The following is a 25,000-nucleotide window of genomic DNA, read 5'->3' on the forward strand; positions in this document are numbered from 1 at the left end:
AACATTCTACCCTCCTGGCTAAGAATTCACTCCCATTATATTAGTCAGGTTAGAGATTCCCGTCTCTAGTACCATGGAATATAACCCTTCTGTAATAAAGATAACAATGGATAAAAGATACACTTCACACATCACTCTCTTTTCAAAGTAATTAAGTAAAGAGTGTATTTCACACTTCACTCTCTTTTCAAAGGTAACGGTTTTCTAAGTCTTACAAAATATGTGTCATACCTTTACAGTGGGGGTTTTCTCTCCTGACATCTGATGTGTACCAACTGACCTCTTTGTTCTCACCAAAAGGAATGTGACTTTCGCAAGTGCCTTGGTCTATTAGACCTGTAACATCCGTACAAACGAATGTACATGCTTGACGACAAGACGAGCGATCTCTCGGTTAGAATGCTTACGTACCCAAATTCCTTCACTCAAGTAAGCTGCCCTTACAGTTCAGCCTGTCCCCAAGCAAGACATGATATGTGATTCACTAACATTACACACTTGTAAAATGGCTCGGCCACTTATGTCCTCTGTGCACTCCTGTCGCACACCACATCAGCAACTGATGCGTAATGTATCAATTTACCACATGACTTAGGGCTACCTCCGTTGCTGGAGCCCTTGTGCTTCATCGAATTCACAAAAGTTTAAGAACTCCTAGCGCACAAATTGGGATCAGTATAGCTCCTAACATGATCATTAATATTGGTATTGTATAACGCTCGTCGAAGAAGAATTCATCTTCATCACTATCCTCCAGCGGCGGGACTGTAACGGTCTCCACTGTAGGCGGAATTCGAACCGCCTCATGGTTTCCATGTAAGTGTTTATGAAACACTTTTGTGGACGAGTTGTAGACACAGGTCAAGTGCATAAACCAACTTGGAACAACTCAGTATGCGCCATTATTCAGCGTGTGCGACCCTCGTGAGTGTATCCAACACCCTCTCGTCACGAAACTGTAGATTCGACGTTTTCTACTGAAGGAGATGTGGTCACCACCCGTTGTCAAGGAAATATCCCGTGACTTCTGTGCAAGTGCTACTCTCACCCGCCTCATCGAAGACTGTAGACTCCTGATTTATCCCAGAACGTATCCTGAGACGAAATATCGAAGACATCTCATCCTTTGCAAAGGCAGTCCATAGAAACGCCATTCGTGTGCAGACTTGACTCGACCTCTGGTACTGTAGAACGAAGTCGTTTCCATCGCCATCATCACGTAGAGTTGGGAATTCTCTAAAGTCATTTTGAGTCCATATTTAAAAGGTCTACATGGTCATAAAATAACTAAAGTCTTGCTTTACCCCACAAATCCGTCACTAATTAATATACTCAATCTACGAGTCAAATATTAAAAATTTCTCGCTAAACAAAGTATAATCTTTACCCACTAAATTCTCACAAATAATCCCATATATGACAAACACGCTATCAAAAGAGAACCCATAAAGTCTAACAGCAAAAACCACTTTATGGTTTATATAACTAACCTCCATAAAATATAATGCCGAACACCCCTTCTATCTAACTCACATACCGCGACAAATTATATCTCCTATCTAAAATAAAAATGCTATTTAGAGCTTAACCCCCATTACAACATCTCTCATAAGAAAAGAAAAAAAAGAAAAGAGGAAAAAAAAAGGATCATAACAAAATAATAAGTGAACTTTCCCCCATTACACAGCGCACATAAGAGAAAAAGAAACATATATAATTCAATATCTTTCCCAAAACAGAATGTGTACCGTTACGGAATTTGCTACCACAGCAATCCCATCGAACAGAAACGACCGGAAAAGAATCCCTTCCCCTTATATGATACATTCCCGTGGAATGCCATTATCAACATCTATGAGAATAGTGCAAATCTCCGAGTAATCAACTCCAAAGGGAAAAAATCCGCAACCGGATTCATTACAGCAACATTAGCAAAAAATCTACCTGTGAAAACCTCAGGTTCTTCGAACTGCAGCATAGTCAGACTTGCAACGCCAGAAACTCATGATTCTCAAAAAAATGTTGTATACTGAAACCACATCAGCACATTCCACAAAACTATCTCCAAGATATGACCAAGGTGCTCCGAAATTGTCTTGATGACAACTCTCCCAAACGATACTGCCCAATTATATAAAAAATTGTCACTTATTCAGGATAAAAACTACGATAAACTCACAATTCCATAATTATATACCGCCAAAAAAAAAAGAAAGTCACCTAAGGATCAATGCCATTTCCTTATATATATATAATCACCATCTTAATAATAACACCACTCCAGTGATAAAAATATTTCCTCCATTCAATTAATAACCCCACACAAAACAAAAAAAATCATCCCCCCAAAAAAAATTTTTGTGAAATCATAACTCCCCACAACATTACCCGAATGTCATCTATTCGGCTCATGAAACCCCAAAAATTCAGCCCCAAATATCATACACATAGGAATAATCACATGTTTATCATCGCGTTTCGCAGCTAAAACAAAAATTTGCCATATTTCAACCACTTCCCATGTAAAATATTAACCCCGAAATCTTACGCCAAAACACCGCAGATTTGCGCATAATAAGGAAAAAAAAACAGTAGAAGGAAATAAAAGAGAGAAAAAAAACGTAAAAGCATTCCGCCACCAAATTGCAAAAAACAGACCGCAAGAAAAAAAAGAAAAAAATGCAATTGCGCGACAATATATTAATCACCACAACCAATTCTTTTCAATTTCGAGATATGTGTTAACCTCGACCGACCTGTTTTTTCCTCTAAGACTACAAATCTGTTTCCAATTTTCCCTTCAATGACTTTAAAAGCACCTTCAAACTTCGGGCCTAATTTGTAATTTAGTTCATTTCTCACGTTAAGTTTTTAAAATACCTTGTCTCCGACATTGATCTTGGGATCAGATGTTTAACTGTTACTCTTCTGTACCATATCTCTGGTTGTGGATTCGAGATTATGGCTGAGACAAGCGTGTCTCTCTCTCGCTGTGGATACCAACGCCTCGATCGTATCCTCCCCATGATGAGGCATAGTTAACAAATCAAATGTGCCTCGTGCTGGACAACGAAACAAAGCTTCAAATGGGGACATTTTAATGGAATCACTGACCATAGTGTTATATCTGTCCCAATTCTTATCATTACCACCTACAGTTTTCCTGAGAGCCTCGAGCACTTAACTGTTTGCTCGTTCGCACAACCCATTAGCCTCGGGTCTGTATGGAATAATTGTTATTTTCTGTATCCCCATGACTTCAGCTAAACATTCCAAGGTTTTGTTCATAAATTCCCTCCCATTGTCGGTTAATGGAACTTCGGGTGAGCCATATCTGCAAATGATACCATTGAAAAACGCTACGGCTACTTCTTCGGCTGTTTTATGCTTAAGTGGGAAAATTTCTACTATCCTTGTAAGTTCATCTATTATCACTAACAAGTACTTGTTCGCATATCTAGACTCACAACAATTCCCCAGGATATCCATATGTATTCTCTAAAAAGGTCTACTCGGTATAGGATACGATCCTAATTTGCATGAAGTTGTCCTGGCAGGCTTACATGCGTTGCACACCATACAATTCCTTACAAAATTTTCCACATCTTTCCCCATGTTTTTCCAAATGTATTTAGGGATCGTCTTCTCATTTAAACGTCTAAAATCGATGCATACACGGACAGAACCGTCTTTCTTAGGCACCGCTAGCAAGGGAAAGTTGTAACGCTAGGTCTAATGATTCCCTCTTTTTCCCATCTAGTAACCTCTTTCTCTACCTGTTCTCTGATTTTGAAAGGTATGCGATGTGCAGGAATATAAATAGGTTTTGTGCCACTCCCCATATTAACCTTATGCTCTAACACATTAGTCAACCCCAATTTATCACCTTGTAAGGCTACCGTATCCCCAAATTCTGCCAAGAGCCCGCTTATCGCTTCAACGTGTTCGCTATAATCCGCATTAGCTAAATGTTCTCTAAATATTCGTTTCCTTGATTGCATTTCTGCCTCCGAAAACTCAGGTTTCCCCTCTACGATAGCCACTGAACCACTATCACAACTCCAATCTTGGAAATCCAATATATATGTATTCTTCTGGTATCTCCTAACTGTATCATTACAGTTTAGCAACTCTAACCACGTAAACCCATCCTTGGATACACTGTTCACCGATGCCGTGCTAACAACCCCTCTAAGCTTTTCACTATTTTCAATAACGCACACATCTGTGGGTTTTCTCATTTCCTTCAATTAAACTTTTACCATAGTCTTCGAACCAGGTAGTAACATAATATCTTCGGATAACACACCTCTATATTTGAGGTTAGTACCTCCCCTTTCCACTGCCCCATACACATTACCACCCTCAGTATCATCCCCAGCAATGTTAGTATCAGAAATAACATCAATATTAGTATCAACATCACCATCCAAAGTATCATCACCACGATTGTTATCTCTGTGAACTCTGATAGAACCCCTGTAATCATTTCCCATATCAGCAACATGGGTTTTAATATTACCTTTCTCCATAAAACTCGTATCACTGCCATTAATATCACTGAGCACATCTCCTCTTTCAATAACCTCCATGTCCTCCGTTCTATTCACGTCCTCATAAGGCAGAAAAACACCAGGTATCCCGACTGTTATCCCATTAACACCCGCATGGATCGAAATGGGTCATCCTACAAGCAGGATGACCCAGCAAAAGTCTGTTGCCCAACGCAATTCCTTTCATTACCAAAAATGGTTCTGTTAACACTGTCACCGAGAGTAAACTGTATTTGAAGACAACCCAGGGTATTTAATCTATGGGCTTGCACATCACACACCATCTCCGTTGAGGGTTGCAAAGGGTAATTGGAAAACATGGATTGATACAAATTATAGTCCATTAGATTTATTGATGCCCCTGAGTCTATAAATATCGGGATATCCACATCCCCTACTGTTCCATAGACTATAGGCCTGGGCTCTGGGGCGTCCCCCACGAGACCACAATGGCATGTACCAATCACCTGTACCCTTTTTGTTGATCGGGCTTCCAAAAATTTCGCCGATCCCTTTGCCCTCTGGTTTGACCTGCCTGGGAAGTTCTCACATTATAATTACCAGAACCTTGAGGTGTAGGCCTCGCATCTTTCCGTATCTGAGATGGACAAGACTGCCAATAATGATCGGTACTCTTACACATTCCACAGTATTTAACCCTACACAATTTCTTTGGATGCCCTGGTTTATTGCAGTTGAAATAGTGCAACTGCTGTTGCTTTTGGTCGATCGATCTTTTGTTATATTCAACTTTTGCGTACAGACGGGGAGGAGAAAATTCTGTCTCTTTGCACTCTATCCCTCGGGCCTGTCCCATTAAAAATTATACTATCCACAGTGGGACATTTAGACATATGTTTCTCAATTTGGGCATAAAGTAATTCTTCGTTTGAAGTAGGTTCAATCTTTTCATCAAATCTATTCACTATCGCATCCGGTACATCGTGCAAGAGCAGGGAAAAATAGATCAGTTTATGAATGTAATCAAGAGAGACGTTACTCCCTGTAACCCATTTAGATGTTTTCAATTTTCCTCTCTCTCTCTCTCTCTCTCTCATGGCGTGACTCGCAACAAAAAACTCCGCTTGAGTAAATTCGCCACAAACAAACAAAATTGATATAAACAACAAGAAAGAAAAGCAAAAAAAGTAAAAAAAAAATAAAAGATAAAAAGGAGAAAATAAGAAAGACAGCTTGAAAAATACACTCACATCTTCATATGACTGGAAACCGAATTTGTGTACGCACAGCAAGTATGCGTGAACTATTTACCATACTTATGAAACACTTCAATACGTCAAAAATTAAACTTTTCCCCTTCACGTTTTAAAACACTGGTATTCAAGAATCCCAAGATGGCTGACACTGACTAAGCCTGAGAGACGAACAGCTTCTCACTGTCCAACCCATTGAATCAGCAAAAAGAGCCCCGAGTTGCCTGTGACATGATTATACCCTCTTTTCCAACCAAAAAAAATAAAAAACATCTATGTCTAACTGGTCACCAGTCTCTTCGTTAGCATACCCACAGCTTATAAAATATATAAAAAGCCTCTTAAACCGCCTGCCACCACTCTTACCCCCCTTTTATTAAACCTACACAAATTGGTAACCCTTACCTGTTGTCATTGGTGCCCTATGTCTCCAACCATGTCGTTAGGCTATTAAAATCTCATAAGTATAAAAATATACTATTTATTACCCAAAGCAGTTGAATATAGAATAGAACAAAAGATTAACAAGTCATAATGACAAAAACCCAAATCTGCCCATAAAGAAAACTAGTAAGTTAACATTCTATCCTCCTGACTAAGAATTCACTCCCAGACCCAAAATGTCAATAAGTTCATTATATTAGTCAGGTTAGAGATTCCCGTCTCTAGTACCGTGGAGTATAACCCATCAGTAATAAAGATAACAATGGATAAAAGATACACTTCACACATCACTCTCTTTTCAAAGTAATTAAGTAAAGAGTGTATTTCACACTTCTCTCTCTTTTCAAAGGTAACGGTTTTCTAAGTCTTACAAAATATGTGTCATACCTTTACGATGGGATTTTCTCTCCCGACACCTGACATGTACCAACTGACCTCTTTGTTCTCACCAAAAGGAATGAGACTTTCGCATGTGCCTTGTTCTATTAGACCTGTAACATCCGTACAAACGAATGTACATGCTTGACGACAAGACGAGCGATCTCTCGGTTAGAACGCTTACGTACCCAAATTCCTTCTCTCAAGTAAGCTGCCCTTACAGTTCAGCCTGTCTCCAAGCAAGACATGATATGTGATTCACTAACATTACACACTTGTAAGATATATTACATAAATATTTGTGTATGTGTGTGCGTGGGTGCTTATGAAAGTTTTCTACTTGATTGAAAGTAGCAAAGAATGTTCGTAAGGTTCATAATTGTTTCGCTTTCTATCGATTCGTTGTATTGAAAATGCCATAGGCAATCAGCCACAGCACCCTGTACAATCTGCAATTTCCTTCAATACACTTTATCTTTTTACGAAGGACGTTTTTGGGGAATTCCTACATTAACTTGAGCAGTAGGCCTTTAGAATGATTCTTTTGGTAGTTGAGACCCTTTTTGTGAGGAAGCAATTTCAGTTAGGCCTACGATTAGAGTTTAATCACCAACTAATGTATTGTATTCCCTCTTCATTTTAAGTTTTCTGTAAAAGAAAACTACTGAGATGGCTATTTGTCTGTCCGTCCGCACTTTTTCTGTCTCCCCTCAGATCTTCAAAACTACTTAAGCTAGAGGGCTGCAAATTAGTATGTTGATCATTCACCTCCAATCATCAAACATACCAAATTGCAGCCCGTTAACCTCGGTAGTTTTTATTTTATCTTATTTAAGGTTAAATCTAGCCATGATCGTGCTGTAGGTACAAACAACACAGGGCATTACCTGGCTGCGACTGAGTTTCATGGACCGCGACTGAGAATTTAATGTTCCGTGAATGAGAGTTTCATATAACGTTACACGCTGTACAGGAAACCTCGATTGCTACAAAGAAGCTTCGGCGCATTTTCTTTTATTTTTATTTTATTTTTTTTAGAATCATTGAATATAGGAAGATTTACTCACTTTGTGGCTTTAATACCATTAATGGTGAATGAAAATGAAAGCTACTTTTAGGAGAAGTGATTAAAACGTAAATCTTTGTTATTTTATTTCATTTTTTCTAGCTGAACGAATACCCACAGGGGAATATTAATTTCCTGTTATTCCCCTCTTATTGTCGACGATGAATGTGCAGTGACCTGGTTTAATGGCCTCTGTGACCCTATAAATTCGATCATTTTCATTGTTTTTTTTTTCGTCAAGAATTTATTTCTCCCATTAAAGCAGTTTCATTTGAATTGATTACGCCGAGGGGCTCGAGAATATATGGGGTGGTTCCGAGCAAGAATCAAATTAAGTAATTACGGTAGGATTGGTTTGTTGCCGAAAAGGATTTTTTTTTTCTTTTTTTTAGTAGACGAGTCAAAGAGATTGCAGGAATGTTTCGGTACTTATGCTCATGGTATACAAACACACACATACATTATTATATATATATATATATATATATATATATATATATATATATATATATATATATATATATATATATATATGTGTGTATATATACCATAAAATAGTGGACTATATCTATGTATATATTGTATATCTATGTCCTATATAATATACTTATGTCCTATAAAATGGTGTGTGTTTGTATACATGAACATTATTACCGAAACATACCTGCAACCTCTCTTAGACATACTCGTCTACTTAAAAAAAAAATAAAAAATAAAAAATTCTTTTCGGAAAACAACCAAGTCCTACCGTAATTACTTAATTTGATTCTTGTCGAAACCACCCATTAAATTATATATATATATATATATATATATATATATATATATATATATATATATATATATATATATATATATATGTATATATATATATATATGTGTGTGTTGTATGTGTGTGTGTGTGTGTGTGTGTGTTTGTAATTTAATTTAGCATATGGATCATTATAAAAACATTGGCATAATTGTTCAAAAGATAGCTGGAATAGAGGACGATCGGAGATTGTAAAATACTTATGTGATATAATTGAGAGCATATAATCGATGACGTGATTTATGTTTATATGATTATTATGTACGTCCTCTTTATAATTGAGCAAGAAAGTTCTTAGACTGCTTCGCCCGATCAGGCGCCATCTAATAGAAAAAAACTGGTCTCGAGAGAATTGCTACTCTGCTAACTTCTATCACTTAACCTCTCTCTCTCTCTCTCTCTCTCTCTCTCTCTCTCTCTCTCTCTCTCTGTGTGTGTGTGTGTGTGTGTGTGTGCGCTTGTGTTAACTGCAATATGTCCCCAAGTCTTGTAACTTTGCAGGGAGGGAGATGTATCATGGAGAAGTTGTTTCCACACCATCGTCTCTGGACCCAATCGATTCCCCCATCCCTTTAACTTATCTCACAGTTCTCTGGAATTCTTCCGGACAGGAGAACTTGTGACGGGAGAGTAAATGGATATTTGCGGCGCCTTTATCGCCGCGGGTATTAACGGTCATAAACCGCTGGATTTTTATCAAAGTAATTGCGCCGATTTAAAGTGTCGTGCTCGAACTCATTTCTGAAAGTCCTCCTCGGTTAAAAAACTCAGAACATTCATTGGGTTTTATAGCTAGAGATTTGTTCGTCGGTTTATGGTGTCAGAGTACAATGCCAAGAATAGCTGGTCAGTGTGTTCCGAGATAAGGCCAATGAGAAGGAAGGATAATATTTCGCTTTCCTGGAACGATCACAGAAAAGAAATTGAATTAGATCCAAACCATTAAGGAACTGACGGTTGTTATGAGCTGCATTGAGGTTAGAGGGCAATAATCATTAAAAATAGAAATGGCAGTGTGCAATATTTTGTGAGCGAATCGCGTAAAAACTGAAGTAAGTTTGCGCGCTCCTTTTAACTGTGAATATATTCCAAGTCCAGTGTTATTTTGGATTCCGAGGCCTAGAAAAGATAATAATGAAGACGTAGAGTGAATTAAATTCCTATATTGTCAAGATTAGTCTCAAAAGTTCCACTCCCCCCTCCTAACCTTTCCACCCCCTCTCCCTAAGCTTCCCACCCCATCCGGATTCAAGAAGACAACTGATACTACTCCCAACTTAAGTATTGCAAAATTCAACATCATTGCTCACAGAAGAAGATTACGACTTTCCTGAATACGAGGAACACTCAAATTTCAGGGCCACAGTAAATACGTATTGTTACGTTCATTTTGCAACGCACCGAATAATGCATTACGAAATCTCCAGCCACTACCTGAAAGTCTGCACTGTAACATGACATTGCAAAAGATGTTATCCTCCGGGAAACACGCTATTGAGCATTATTATTAGAATATTCTGTTTCGGCTGTTGTATTTCCGCATGGGTATGATAACACAATGGCAGTGAAAAAAAAAAAGAAGACGGGGGAACATAAGAAGAGAGACATAAAAATGCCCGTTTCGGATGCTGATAAAACGAGATGGGGGAGACAGACAGACAGACGGACAAAGAGACAGGTAAGCATCTAGAGATTTTGCCAAGAATAATGATTTGTCTCGGTCTGAAATTGGATTCGTATTATCTCTCTGAAATAACCACTAATTATCATCAAAGGTTCCACAACTAATCACGTTGGCCTGACTAGCTTCGTTTGTAATTCAACTTTAGTATTTTTTTATTCGTCTGTTAACTAATGTCTAATTAGTTCCTGCTTTTCATTTTTTCGAATATGAATGTTTGGTGGCTGTGAATTAGACTTTCAATAATATTTGACATGAATGCTAGATTCATTTCTTCATTGCAACGCAACTTATAATGAAAGCAGTGTCATTAGGAATAAAACTGACATGATGGTGCACTTTTATTGAACTCCGTTATTCTGCAGCAACTGGGAAGTTTAAATATTCATCGAATGAAACACTTTTAAGCCATCATCACATATTTTCTCCAGTCAAGACCTTAAAAATATCGTTTTGAATCGTATAAAAGAAAATCAGTTATGCCGATAATTCCTTTTCTCTTGCCCTATTTTCCTGACAATTGCTGGAAATGACCTAGTTTAAACGGCGTATGACCCCAGACGAAAATGTCCGCCTTTTATCGCTTCAACATTTTAGTTCCCCATAAAGTTTATATTGGAGCATTTGGCCAAAATAACCCCGGGTTACTATCGCCAAGTTATGATTGAATTATCAAGGCTAAAGTCCATTAAACACTTGGTAGGGCAGGCGTACATATCAGCAGCTGCTGTGTTTGTGTACGTGGGTGAGAGAAACGTGTTCTCACGTGTCGGTCGATTTAGCTTGTAGGTCGACAGAGCTCATAGGTCGATAGAGCTTGTGGGCCGACAGAGCCGGTAAGACGATAGAGCTTGTATACAGGTCAATATAGTCTGTAGGTCAACAAAACTGGTAGGTCGATGGAGCATGTACTAGGTCGATAGAGTTTGTATGTCGATAGTTTGTAGGTCGATAGTTTGTGGGTCGATGGGGACGTTACTGCTAATTTTCTTATATAGATCACAGTTGATGGTAAAGATTGTCCAAGAAATGATAAGGAATTTTTTTCGACAATCATTAAACAAAAATGCGAGTACCTTTGATTTTATTCTGTTGAGGAGCAGACAAATATTTAAACCCTCAATAGGAGACAAGCATTCCAAACGGAATAGCAGCGCAGATGAAATAGAAAAAAAATCTTTGTACAATCCCTATTATGAATTAGTCAAGTCCCAAAATATGGGAGATGTTAGTTCTTAAAAACGAAACTGAAGCCTCCTGGACTCGTACATATATTTGTAGAGCTACGAGACAGTTATCCCTAGGTCAGAGGTGATAGATAAAAAAGTGAGCAGTTCATGTTTGGGTACAAAATACATTGTGGGTTGCTGTTTCAGAAAGAAAATACTAAAAAGTTTACTAGGTTCATTCGCATTCGACAAGACAATGTGCTTTTATATATATATATATATATATATATATATATATATATATATATATATATATATATATATATATATATATATATATATATATATATATATATATATATATATATATATATATATATATAGTATAATATATATATGATATGTATATGTGTGTGTGTGTGTGTGTGTGTGTGTTGTGTGTGCTTTCCCTATGGCAATAATTCAGTTCACGTGGGAGTATCAAGACAGGTTTTTGTGAAGACAAACTATAAAAAAAAAACACGAATACTAATTATGGTAGAGTTAAAGTGTGCTATCAGGGGATATTGAGGCTGAAGAACTTACCGTCATAGAGGTAATCCTTCTATAGCTTACGGAGCTTGCTTGTAGCCTAAAAAAGTAAATAAAAACTTTAAAAACACTTGTTACCTGGTTGGCGCATTATCGAAAATATTTACGAGCTAGCAAGCGCAAAGGTAATATGAACAGATGACCACAACGGCGGTCCTTTAAACGACGTTCCACGCGTCCTCCTATTCCCGGTTAGTATGTAACCCCGTGGGAATCGTGGACAGAAAATTCAGGCAAAAACGAACGACCGCGAATTAGCATCATCAACGCGCTGGGTCAAATTATTTTTTTGTTCCCGGCTTCGGATTATTGGGTCATAATCTCGCTTAATGGCCACTGCTCGCAGATGAAATTGCCGGAAGCTTTTGTTAGTCTAACATTTTGCCTCCTCGGCGTTTATTCAAGTCCCCAGCAGCAATAGTCTATGAAGGTGGGTTCTTCCAAGAACAAAATGCCTACCTATCATTCTAATTAGCAAGACCCTCAAAGAGCTAAAACAAGGTCACTTGTCTTATGCACCGTTATTCTTGCCGGAAAAAATGATTGATCTTTCCGTGGCTGAAAACTCAAAGTATAGATCTGAGGATAATATTTACACAGGTTATATTAGAAGGATTCGTTGTCATGTTAGAATTATCGTTAGACGTCCATTATTTTCTTGTGGATTATTGATAGAAGACTTTACAATACCTATCTTCATATCGAGTGTTTTAAGAATACTACATATATTATGTCTTCTTGTGGTTTATGTACTGTTAGGGGACTGTATCTTAATTTGTGGACTATTGTAAGATGATTATATTGCCAGGTGGGTTATCTTTAGAAGACTACCGTCATGTGGTATGATGTTATATGCTTATATATATATATATATATATATATATATATATATATATATATATATATATATATATATATATATATATATATATATATGATATATATATATATATATATATATATATATATATATATATATATATATATATATATATATATATATATAATATGTTTGTATGTATATATATGTATATATACATACAAACATACACACACACACACACACACACACACACACACACACACACACATATATATATATATATATATATATATATATATATATATATATATATATATATATATATATATATATATATGTGTGTGTGTGTGTGTGTGTGTGTGTGTGGTGTGATGAAGGCCAATGAAGCCAATAAGGAAGGATTATATTTCGCTTTCCTGGAACGATCACAGAAAAGAAATTGAATTAGATCCAAACCATTAAGGAACTGACGGTTGTTATGGGCTGCATTGAGGTTAAAGGGCAATAATCATTAAAAATAGAAATGGCAGTGTGCAATATTTTGTGAGCGAATCGCGTAAAAACTGAAGTAAGTTTGCGCGCTCCTTTTAACTGTGAATATATTCCAAGTCCAGTGTTATTTTGGATTCCGAGGCCTAGAAAAAGATAATAATGAAGACGTGGAGTGAAATAAATTCCTATATTGTCAAGATTAGTCTCAAAAGTTCCACTCCCCCCTCCTAACCTTTCCACCCCCTCTCCCTAAGCTTCCCACCCCATCCGGATTCAAGAAGACAACTGATACTACTCCCAACTTAAGTATTGCAAAATTCAACATCATTGCTCACAGAAGAAGATTACGACTTTCCTGAATACGAGGAACACTCAAATTTCAGGGCCACAGTAAATATGTATTGTTACGTGCATGTTGCAACGCACCGAATGATGCATTACGAAATCTCCAGCCACTACCTGAAAGTCTGCACTGTAACATGACATTGCAAAAGATGTTATCATCCGGGAAACACGCTATTGAGCATTATTATTAGAATATTCTGTTTCGGCTGTTGTATTTCCGCATGGGTATGATGACACAATGGCAGTGAAAAAAAAAAAAAAGAAGAAGACGGGGGAACATAAGAAGAGAGACATAAAAATGCCTGTTTCGGATGCTGATAAAACGAGATAGGGGGAGACAGTCACACAGACGAACAAAGAGACAGGTAGGCATCTAGAGATATTGCCAAGAATAATGATTTGTCTCGGTCTGAAATTGGGTTCGTATTATCTGTCTGAAATAACCATTAATTATCATCAAAGGTTCTACAACTAATCACGTTGACCTGACTAGCTTCGTTTGTAATTCAACTTTAGTATTTTTATTCGTCTGTTAACTAATGTCTAATTAGTTCCTGCTTTTCATTTTTTCGAATATGAATGTTTGGTGGCTGTGAATTAGACTTTCAATAATATTTGACATGAATGCTAAATTCATTTCTTCATTGCAACGCAACTGTAATGAAAGCAGTGTCATTAAAAATAAAACTGATGATGACGGTGCACTTCTATTTAACTCCGTTATTCTGCAGCAACTGGGAAGTTTAAATATTCATCGAATGAAACACTTTTAAGCCTTCATCACAGATTTTCTCCAATCAAGACCTTAAAAATATCGTTTTGAATCGTATAAAAGAAAATCAGTTATGCCGATAATTCCTTTTCTCTTGCCCTATTTTCCTGACAATTGCTGGAAATGACCTAGTTTAAACGGCGTATGACCCCAGACGAAAATGTCCGCCTTTTATCGCTTCAACATTTTAGTTCCCCATAAAGTTTATATTGGAGCATTTGGCCAAAATAACCCCGGGTTACTATCGCCAAGTTATGATTGAATTATCAAGGCTAAAGTCCATTAAACACTTGGTAGGGCAGGCGTACGTATCAGCAGCTGCTGTGTTTGTGTACGTGGGTGAGAGAAACGTGTTCTCACGTGTCGGTCGATTTAGCTTGTAGGTCGACAGAGCTCATAGGTCGATAGAGCTTGTGGGCCGACAGAGCCGGTAAGACGATAGAGCTTGTATACAGGTCAATGTAGTCTGTTGGTCGACAAAACTGGTAGGTCGATGGAGGATGTACTAGGACGATAGAGTTTGTATGTCGATAGTTTGTGGGTCGATGGGGACGTTACTGTTGATGGCCTTATATAGATCACAATTGATGGTAAAGATTGTCCAAGGATTGAGAAGGAATTTTTTTCAAACAGTCACGAACAGAATAACTGAGTACTGTAGTGGTCACTAACGTGAGCGCTTTGTGATTTGCTTATGATAAGGACCTGGACAATCATTAAACAACAATACGAGCACCTTTAATTTTATTCTGTTGAGGAGCAGACAAAACTTTAAACCCTAAGTAGGAGACAAGCATTCCAAACAGGTAGCAGCGCAGATGAAATAGAAAAAAAGAACATTTGTACAATTCCTATTATGAATTAGTCAAGTCCCAAAATATGGAAGATGTTAGTTCTTAAAAACGAGACTGAAGCCTCCTGGACTCGTACATATATTTGTAGAGCTACGAAACTGTTATCCATAGGTAAGAAGTGATAGATAAAAAAGTGAGCAGTTCATGTTTGGGTACAAAATACATTTTGGGTTGCTGTTTCAGAAAGAAAATACTAAAAATTTTACTAGGTTCATTCGCATTCGACAAGACAATTTGCTTTATATATGTATATATATATATATATATATATATATATATATATATATATATATATATATATATATATATATCTGATGTGTGTGTGTGTGTGTGTGTGTGTGTGTGTGTGTTTGTGTGTGTATGGTTTCCCTATGGTAATAATTCAGTTCACGTGGGATTATCAAGACAGGTTTTTGTGAAGACAAACTATAAAAAAGACATCACGAACACTAATTATGGTAAAGTAAAGTGTGCTATCAGGGGATATCAAGGCTGAAGAACTTACTGTCATAGAGGTAATCCTTCTATAGCTTATGGAGCTTGCTTGTAGCCTAAAAAAGTAAATAAAAACTTTAATAACACTTGTTACCTGGTTGACGCATTATCGAAAATATTTACGAGCTACCGAGCGCAAAGATAATATGAACAGATGACCACAACGGCGGTCCTTTAAACGACGTTCCACGCGTCCTCCTATTTTCGGTTAGTATGTAACCCCGTGGGAATCGTGCACAGAAAATTCAGGCAAAAACGAGCGACCGCGAATTAGCATTATCAACGCGCTGGGTCAAATTATTTTTTTGTTCCCGGCTTCGGATTATTGGGTCATAATCTCGCTTAATGGCCACTGCTCGCAGATGAAATTGCCGGAAGCTTTTGTTAGTCTAACATTTTGCCTCCTCGGCGTTTATTCAAGTCCCCAGCAGCAATAGTCTATGAAGGTGGGTTCTTCCAAGAACAAAATGCCTACCTATCATTCTAATTAGCAAGGCTTTCAAAGAGCCAAAACAAGGTCACTTGTCTTATGCACCGTTATTCTTGCCGGAAAAAATGATTGATCTTTCCGTGGCTGAAAACTCAAAGTATAGATCTGAGGATAATATTTACACAGGTTATATTAGAAGGATTCGTTGTCATGTTATAATTATCGTTAGACGTCCATTATTTTCATATGGATTATTGATAGAAGACTTTACAATACCTATCTTTATATCGAGTGTTTTAAGAATACTACATATATTAGTCTCTTCGCTTTTACGAAAGACTGTTTGTTTCTCCTTACGACTGTCATTCGTAAGTATTTCTGGTTCCTTCCATCTCCTATGTGATATCTTAGTAGAGTGGTTCTTCTTAAACTAAAGGAGAGGATTCAAACAGATAAGTTGAAAAAAGGTATAACAACTTTATTCTGTAACTCCATAATAAGAGATGCAGTTCGGTCGGGAGACCGATATGTTTGAACTCTGGTACAGAACTGACATTCTAAAGCATCACGTCGATAGCGAAACATTAGCTATCTCAGCGATTCATATAAAAACATACGTAGTCCGCCGGCTCGGAAGTTACAAGTTTCCAGCGTAGGTTAACAGGTCAACCGCTTCCCATGGAAGTTGTTGTGCAAAGTTATCAGTAATGCAAAACGATGACAATGTAAACAGATTTAAACCAGGCTACTGCAGACAGCGCATAGCGTAATCTAGATCTGCATTGGTCACGTAGGACCCTCCTAATGCCATGACCTCAGGTTATGGGTTTTTATTTACAGATTCTGTAATTCAATAATGTATTTATTACATTAGGCTCGGTCAGCTACCATTCAAGCCTTGAATAACAAAAGTTACTTTAAACATTGTTTCTTAGGAGCGTGCTCGTAACATATGTTTAGGTATAAACATAATAAGTGATTAAATGCATAAAAAGGTTCTGTTACATACCCTTGTTGACATATTCATAAACAAAGATAAATGCATGAAAATCTAGATCCCTGTTTGGTAATAATAATGATTTAGGTACCCAAAATAATAAAAAGGTAAAAATCAAAAGATTAACATGTATACATGATTAATATGATAATAGGTAACCTGTTAAGAATAGTGGTTACTGACGTTATGGTAGGTAACCGATTAAGAATAGTACTGAGATTATGGTAATAGGTAACCTGTTAAGATAGTGGTTACGACATTTAACATGATCATGGATAATTGTTAAAGAGTACTTGTCACTCTTTGTAATATGTAAACACAACGGTACAGATTAATATATAGGGCTGGTATATTTTATTAGGTGCCCGAAAAATACCTTTAGGAGTATATTAATGTATAAGATTGGGCTATAATATTTTATTAGGTGCCCGGGAGATACTATAACTGTTCAAACGCAAAGGCGTGAGTCTTTCTTGTCCTACATTTTTGCCAGCATACAGACCGCTTTTCACACACAACACAATTCCAGACAATTTCCCTAGGCACAAAACGAAATGGCCAGTTTCAGGCGGCCCTAAACTCAAACGACTTGAGTTTAACGGGTACGTCATCTGGACGGGACAATACGTTTCCTTGGAGATCCTTCTGTGTATGCCTCAGCCTACGCCAAGCAAAGATGTTGACGGCGATAACCAATATGGCCGTCACGCTGAACACGGCCAGCAGAATGTAGTAACGAAGATTTTCTCCACCTGCATAAGTCGGTGACGCGTGGTTCATCTCAGCCAGTTGCGTCAAACGATGAGCCACCCGCGCGTTGTATGGGAGAGGTAGTGATGGGATAATTGTAGACGCCCAAGTATAGTTCGCAAAATACGCCTTCTCACGTATTATCGTGTTGACCCCTCTGACGGTGTAGTTTGTAGATGTCCCCGTACAACCATCAGCTGCTACAAAGATTGGGGAATGGGCGGTGGTCCCATCTGGGCATACGACGTGGAAACCGGCTTTGTCGTAACGGATCCAGGAACCATTATTCATTCTGTAATTGAATTTATTACTGTAAAAGGGATAAAGTTTCCCCAGACAACCTTTGCTTGTATGAGAGAGAGAGCCGTTTAGCACTATGCCTAACTCACATGAATCCGTTGATATAGGATAGAATTCAAAAGAGTCAGCTGTACAAATTTTATTATTCATGGCTTCTGAACAGTGAGTGAGTTTATCTAAGTCTTTAATGACTGTAAATGATTTCCTATCAGAAGAAATCAGAACATGCCCCGTCAAATTGGATATTACTGGACTTGAGTTATTCGTCATGAAAGTAGGAAACGGTGCTATTTTGTATGATTGCCAAGCATCGGAAGAATCAAAAGGTATAGTGATCATAATCCTATAATTTTCAACGCTGACTGATATTAGGCTATAATAGAACTCTACTTTATGGGCGTCTAATAAAGGAATATAACCTAGTTTCTCCCGTCCGTTTTCCAAAGTTAACGTCAAATCTTTAATAGGCATGAGGTGTGGAGATAACACACCCTTTGTCGCTAACGTAATAGCTTCTACATAATCTTTTGATTTCTCAATAAAATGTGATATTTTCACACGGATATGATCTATTTTCGAACTATAGTAAGCTAACGTAGCCAGCAAATGTTGAACTTCCATAACCTGATCGATATTATTTGAATGTTCGTTTACTATACTCATTATTTGATTGATTGAAGATAACTGACTGCGAAGTTCAGACAAAGCTAATTCGGTTTTGTGTTGCAAAAACTCAATTCTTTTATTTTGATTATTTATCTTAAGGCGATTTGAAATTCCTAAGCCTAGATTCGCAACAGATCCTAAGATGTTTAGTCCAGCCAGAATAAGCGGGTTTGCGGCGTTCGAGATTATTGTGCCGCACAGACCACATCAGCAGGTCACGAGCAAGTTCCTCTGCCTCGGCAGTTTTATTTTGTATGTCATAAGACAACATTTCCGCGACGCTTAGGGTTTGAGCTAGCGAAATCTCTGAGTTAGCATGAAAATTACGTTGGTGCATTTCCTTAAGCGAAATGGCAAACCTCATCAGGTCATTCTTTAAGTTAAGGACGTCATCTTCAGGCAAAAATATGGCCTGCATATCCACTTCTATGACTATATTACTTGACACTATAAAAACGTCGTCTGTTCTCTCGATAATCGAGCCATGATTAAATTCTATTTCTTTCGTCCTAGCGCTCTTTCCATACAACAAAGATGTCTGAACACACAATATCACTCCTAACAATAACAGATTCATTTTTGAAAACCTGCAATGAGTAAAATATATGTAATAACTCGTTTAAAAGAATAGGTTTACATACAAATATGATTAATATATATATATATATATATATATATATATATATATATATATATATATAAATTATTATACAAGTTTCATAAATACAACCATTTTTTCCCTCACTCCATCTACCTTTCTTTAGATTCTGATATGTGCCAATGGAACTATTCTCACATCAGTGGGTTTGGATACATTTTGAACCCTAAATCTATTGGCCGTTAATATTTCTAAAATGTTAAACGGGCCTTCAAACTTAGGTGTCAGTTTATAATTTAAACCTTTACGTACGTATACTTGTGTGTATACCTGATCGCCCACGGCATATGTTCTAGTTGGCTTAGCTATTTTATCATGATTTTTTTTCATTATTATTTGTGCTTCTTCTAGATTCTTACGAAGTATATTATATCGATTTATGCTTGCATCCATAACATCCTTTAGAGGATTTGATAAATTAGTTGTAGGCGTTAGTACATGGAAAGGTGTTCTAGCTGGGATACCGTACAGTGCCTCGTGCGTTGTTTCCTTTGTGTTTCCTTGATGTGTTTTCTTCTTTCTGTTGATGTTCGATGCTGCTCTCGTCCGGTGTTGATTCTCGAAGATAAGTGACAACAGTCACTCAAACGTCGATGTTGATGCTTGTATTCTTCTCGATGAAGGACATATCTTCGTCTTCATAAAATGTTGCGTTGATTGAAGATCCCGTTTCCTCTGTTTAGTATTGATTTTGTAGGTGGTAGTTGGTTATTGTAGTTCTTTGGTCGGCTGATATGGGTCTTGTTAATCTTATTCTTCGTCTAAAGCTGCCACTAGTATTAGTCTCTTCGCTTTTGCGAAAGACTGTTTGTTTCTCCTTACGACTGTCATTCGTAAGTATTTCTGGTTCCTTCCATCTCCTATGTGATATCTTAGTAGAGTGGTTCTTCTTAAACTAAAGGAGAGGATTCAAACAGATAAGTTGAAAAAAAGTATAACAACTTTATTCTGTAACTCCATAATAAGAGATGCAGTTCGGTCGGGAGACCGATATGTTTGAACGCTGGTACAGAACTGATATTCTAAAGCATCACGTCGATAGCGAAACATTAGCTATCTCAGCGATTCATATAAAAACATACGTAGTCCGCCGGCTCGGAAGTTACAAGTTTCCGGCGTAGGTTAACAGGTCAACCGCTTCCCATGGAAGTTGTTGTGCAAAGTTATCAGTAATGCAAAACGATGACAATGTAAACAGATTTAAACCAGGCTACTGCAGACAGCGCATAGCGTAATCTAGATCTGCATTGGTCACGTAGGACCCTCCTAATGCCATGACCTCAGGTCATGGGTTTTTATTTACAGATTCTGTAATTCAATAATGTATTTATTACACATATATTATGTCTTTTTGTGGTTTATTTACTGTTAGGGGACTGTATCTTAATTTGTGGACTATTGTAAGATGATTATGTTGCCAGGTGGGTTATCTTTAGAAGACTACCGTCATGTGGTATGATGTTATATGTGTGTGTGTGTATATTTATATATATACCCTATATATATATATATTATATATATGTTGCATGATATAATTATTATAATAAAAATATTAATAATTGTTTGTAAATGTTATATATGTATATATACATACAAACATACACACACACACACACACACACACACACACACATATACACATATATATATATATATATATATATATTATATATGATGTATGTGTGTGTGTGTGTGTGTGTGTGTGTGTATGTTTGTATGTATACATACATATATATACATACAATGATATTATCTTTTTACAGCAATCAAATAATTCCTAGTCGTAGAACAAAACAATTCTTGGAAATTCTTCAACTGCCCAACTCCTCATGATATTTCTCATACACACACACACACACACGCACACACACAGACACACGCACACACACACACACACACACACACATATATATATATGTATATATATATATGTGTGTGTGTGTGTGTGCGTATGTGTGTGTGTGCGTATGTGTGTGTGTGTGTGTGTGTGTAGGAGAAATATCATGAGGAGTTGGGCAGTTGAAGAATTTCCAAGAATTGTTTTGTTCTACGACTAGGAATTATTTGATTGCTGTAAAGAGATAATATCATCTATATTTGTTAAAGGATTATGGCTGAGCCTTTTCTTTCCATTATTGAGTTAATTACTCTTTTAATTACTGTTTACTGCGACGCCTCGAAATTCTCGCTCGTCTTTTATGTTCTGAAAAACTGTTGGATATCTAAGTTTTATTTTTGATGAGGATTTTATTTATTTGCGTGCTTTTTCCATTTCATAGCTTTGCACCGGTATTACTCTAGTGCAAGTTTTGAAATTGTTCGTACACATTTCTTGGTGTGCCTTTGCCTACTGTATCTTTCAGTTTGACTTTGACGGCTTTCTTTTCTGTTGTTCATGTAAAATTCTTAAAAAGTAAATTTTTAACAGCCACGATGTATTAAAATTCTCACTATTTGACAGCTTACAAGGGAGTTCAAGGACTCTTGACATTTTATTAAACTGTTGTCAGAATATCTACACTTGACTTGTCTTTGAAAGCACAAGGTTGTTGTAGTGGAATGGCGCAGTGGAATCCCTTTCTAAGATTTTATGTTGCTGCCATGATTTAACCTCGAAAGGTTCTGTCCTTCTTACTTAAAATGCCAATTAACTTTTCTCAATATTAAGTAATGATTTATTCCCCTTGTATATTCATTCGTTAAATATTTAGCTATACTGATAATTATCGCTGAGTTTGCTAATTGATCAAAGGAGTCTGTATGCATATTTAGTTCTGAATTGCAAGATGCATAGGCCAGAAAAAGCGCACTCTATCTTGTAATGATATTCTTCTCTTTGCTGTTAAGAACGAATTGCAATAAACGACGTACTATATCTTTAAATGAGTTTGTCATTCATCACATGAATTCCAATAAAATGTGCAAGTGTAAAGGAAAACATCTTCTCAAAGACAAAGGAACACATTTCTGTGACGGAAAGGATGCAATAAAATTTCCCGATAATGGATCATATGGTGAACCGTAAATTCTAATCACTTGGTAGGCATGAGATTTACTCACAGCGATTGGCATAGTTATGAAAGAACATCTGGCTAACTATGCTGAAGTTCGTTTTTATCCTTAAAGCTCTAAAATTTAGCCAACCTTGGGTTCGGAATCTAGAAATGTTTATTTGGAAATTCTAATTATTCTTGATATTTGACTGTTTAATTTAATTATTTGCTTCAGTCAGTTAGCCAGTACCTAAAAACTAAGTTTTTTTTTTATATATGTTATTGCAGTTGACAATTCATTTTATCTCGTGTCCCAAGATATATCATCTTCATGTTAGAACAAAGCACAGGGTGAATAAAACATCCAAAACACCAAACATAGTCGATATAAAACTTATGAATTGCTCACCTCTCAGACTTCGAGGTGGAACAACAGACTCCCTTTTTGTATCTTGCCTCATAAATTTTCATAGCTGTTACGGCAGTATAAGATCTCTACGTCGTTCATTTATCTCAAAGGCGAGTGCATAAATTGACTACTCACGTCAGCAAAGATGTAGGTCCCCATTTTACCATTTGTTATTCATTGGGTCCTTTCGGTGTGAAATACCGTGTTATGTGAATGGAATTAAGCGCCTGATCTTCCTTTGGTGTCTCTCTCTCTTTGGCTTATATAGAATATATTTCGTGATGTAAGAGATTTGTTTCCTGTTCTCTTAAGGAAGTCATATGTAGATGATCCCGTTTGTAATTCTTGGCAGGCTTGTAGTTTTTATCCCGACGGGAAGTTAAAAGGATAGAGTGTTTTTGAGCGATGTGAGTTTAGCATTCTCTCTCTCTCTCCTCTCTCTCTCTCTCTCTCTCCTCTCTCTCTCTCTCCATGGCCGCGTACGAGTAATGCAACAGTCTCTCTCTCTCCCTCTCCATGGCCTTGTATGTGTAATGTAACTATGTTTCTCGCACTCTTTCTCGACATGGCCATTTACTAGTAATGTAACTACTCTCTCTCTCTCTCTCTCTCTCTCTCTCTCTCTCTCTCTCTCTCTCTCTCTCTCTCTCATAATACCTGAACATTTATGTAGCTACTTTATTTTATGTCATTTATATCTACAATAAAATTGTTGTATTTTTCCTTTCACCCACTGTCTTCGGGTTTCTTCAAGTCTCTTCTTTCGTAAACTCCTTCCGGAATTACTGCGCCTTCTCTCCTTCTCCTGATCCTTCTCAGGTTCCTCCCGGATGAACGGGGGAGGAAGAAAAGTAGAGGGAATAAATGAGCAGAGGAAAAAGAAATCTGGGCTCGGTGCTTTTATTGGAGACCTAAACATACCACCGGAAAAACCTCAAAGGGGAAACTTCGAGGTGACCCAGGAAAGGTCGGATACGGCGGCGTCTTCCGCGAGTAGCTCTTTTTAAAGGAATACTGACAGGACCTTTTTACGTCGCTCTGTTTGATACCTGGCCTTTTACGTAACCGTTTGCTTTGCTTTCCTGTTAAGATTATTTACTATTCCTTATTTTCATTATGTACTAGACTTGGCATCTTAAATTTGACTTATTCTTTAGGGTATGCTAGGATTGATACTGGTAAGTATTTATATATATAAAAAAAAAATTATTTATTTTGGATTCCTTATTTTCTTATGTACTGAACTTATTTTCTTAAATGCGACTTGTGTATTAAGTTATGCTAGTATTAATACTGGGAGATATTTATTAAAAAAAAATGAGATATTCTTTTTCAATTCCTTATTTTATTATGCACTAAACTTGACTTCTTCTTAAATGTGACTTATTCATTAGGTTATTCTGGAAATAATTTTGGTAGCCACATTAGTGACAAATAAAGAACGAGATAAAACTAGACTTAATTTTAGAAGACATCAATCACTCATAAAACGGTCATAACAGGTTGCATACTCAGCATCTGACGATGAAGCTTGTATAAATGTCATGCAGAATGATTCTGACTTCATCGAAGTCCAGATAGAGTTATCAGGGCTAAATTTTCCTGTTTAAGATCAGAGTTTCATCAAGTTGCTTCCATCGGAAACGCGAGACGTTTTGACACAGTATCGACCAGAAAAAAAAAAAAAAAAAAAAAAAAAAACTCGCCAACTTCGCAACTTCTTTTCCAGGACAAGAGAAGGTAAAGTAATTGGTTAATCTAGACATCATGTTAATTTGGGCTGTTGTTGTTTGACCGCGGTTATCTAACGGCTCTACCAGAAACTAATAACAAAACTCTCTCTCCTCTCTCTCTCTCTCTCTCTCTCTCTCTCTCTCTCTCTCTCTCTCTCTCTCAATTCCTTGAAAGAACAAGAGAAAAATGCAGTGGAAAGGGTTGTCACAAGAAAACGAAATCTTGTTGCCAATAAGAATTGTACAATTCAGTTCATATCTTGAATAAATTTTTAAAATTAATTTTCAAGGGAAGTTTTTCTTTAACACATAACCACTATAAACTTTTAGAATTTCGTAATTACGACTTGATTTGCAAATCCACCGAGTAATTGTT

Source organism: Macrobrachium nipponense, chromosome 6, assembly GCF_015104395.2.
Source record: "Macrobrachium nipponense isolate FS-2020 chromosome 6, ASM1510439v2, whole genome shotgun sequence".
Lineage (NCBI taxonomy): Eukaryota > Metazoa > Arthropoda > Malacostraca > Decapoda > Palaemonidae > Macrobrachium > Macrobrachium nipponense.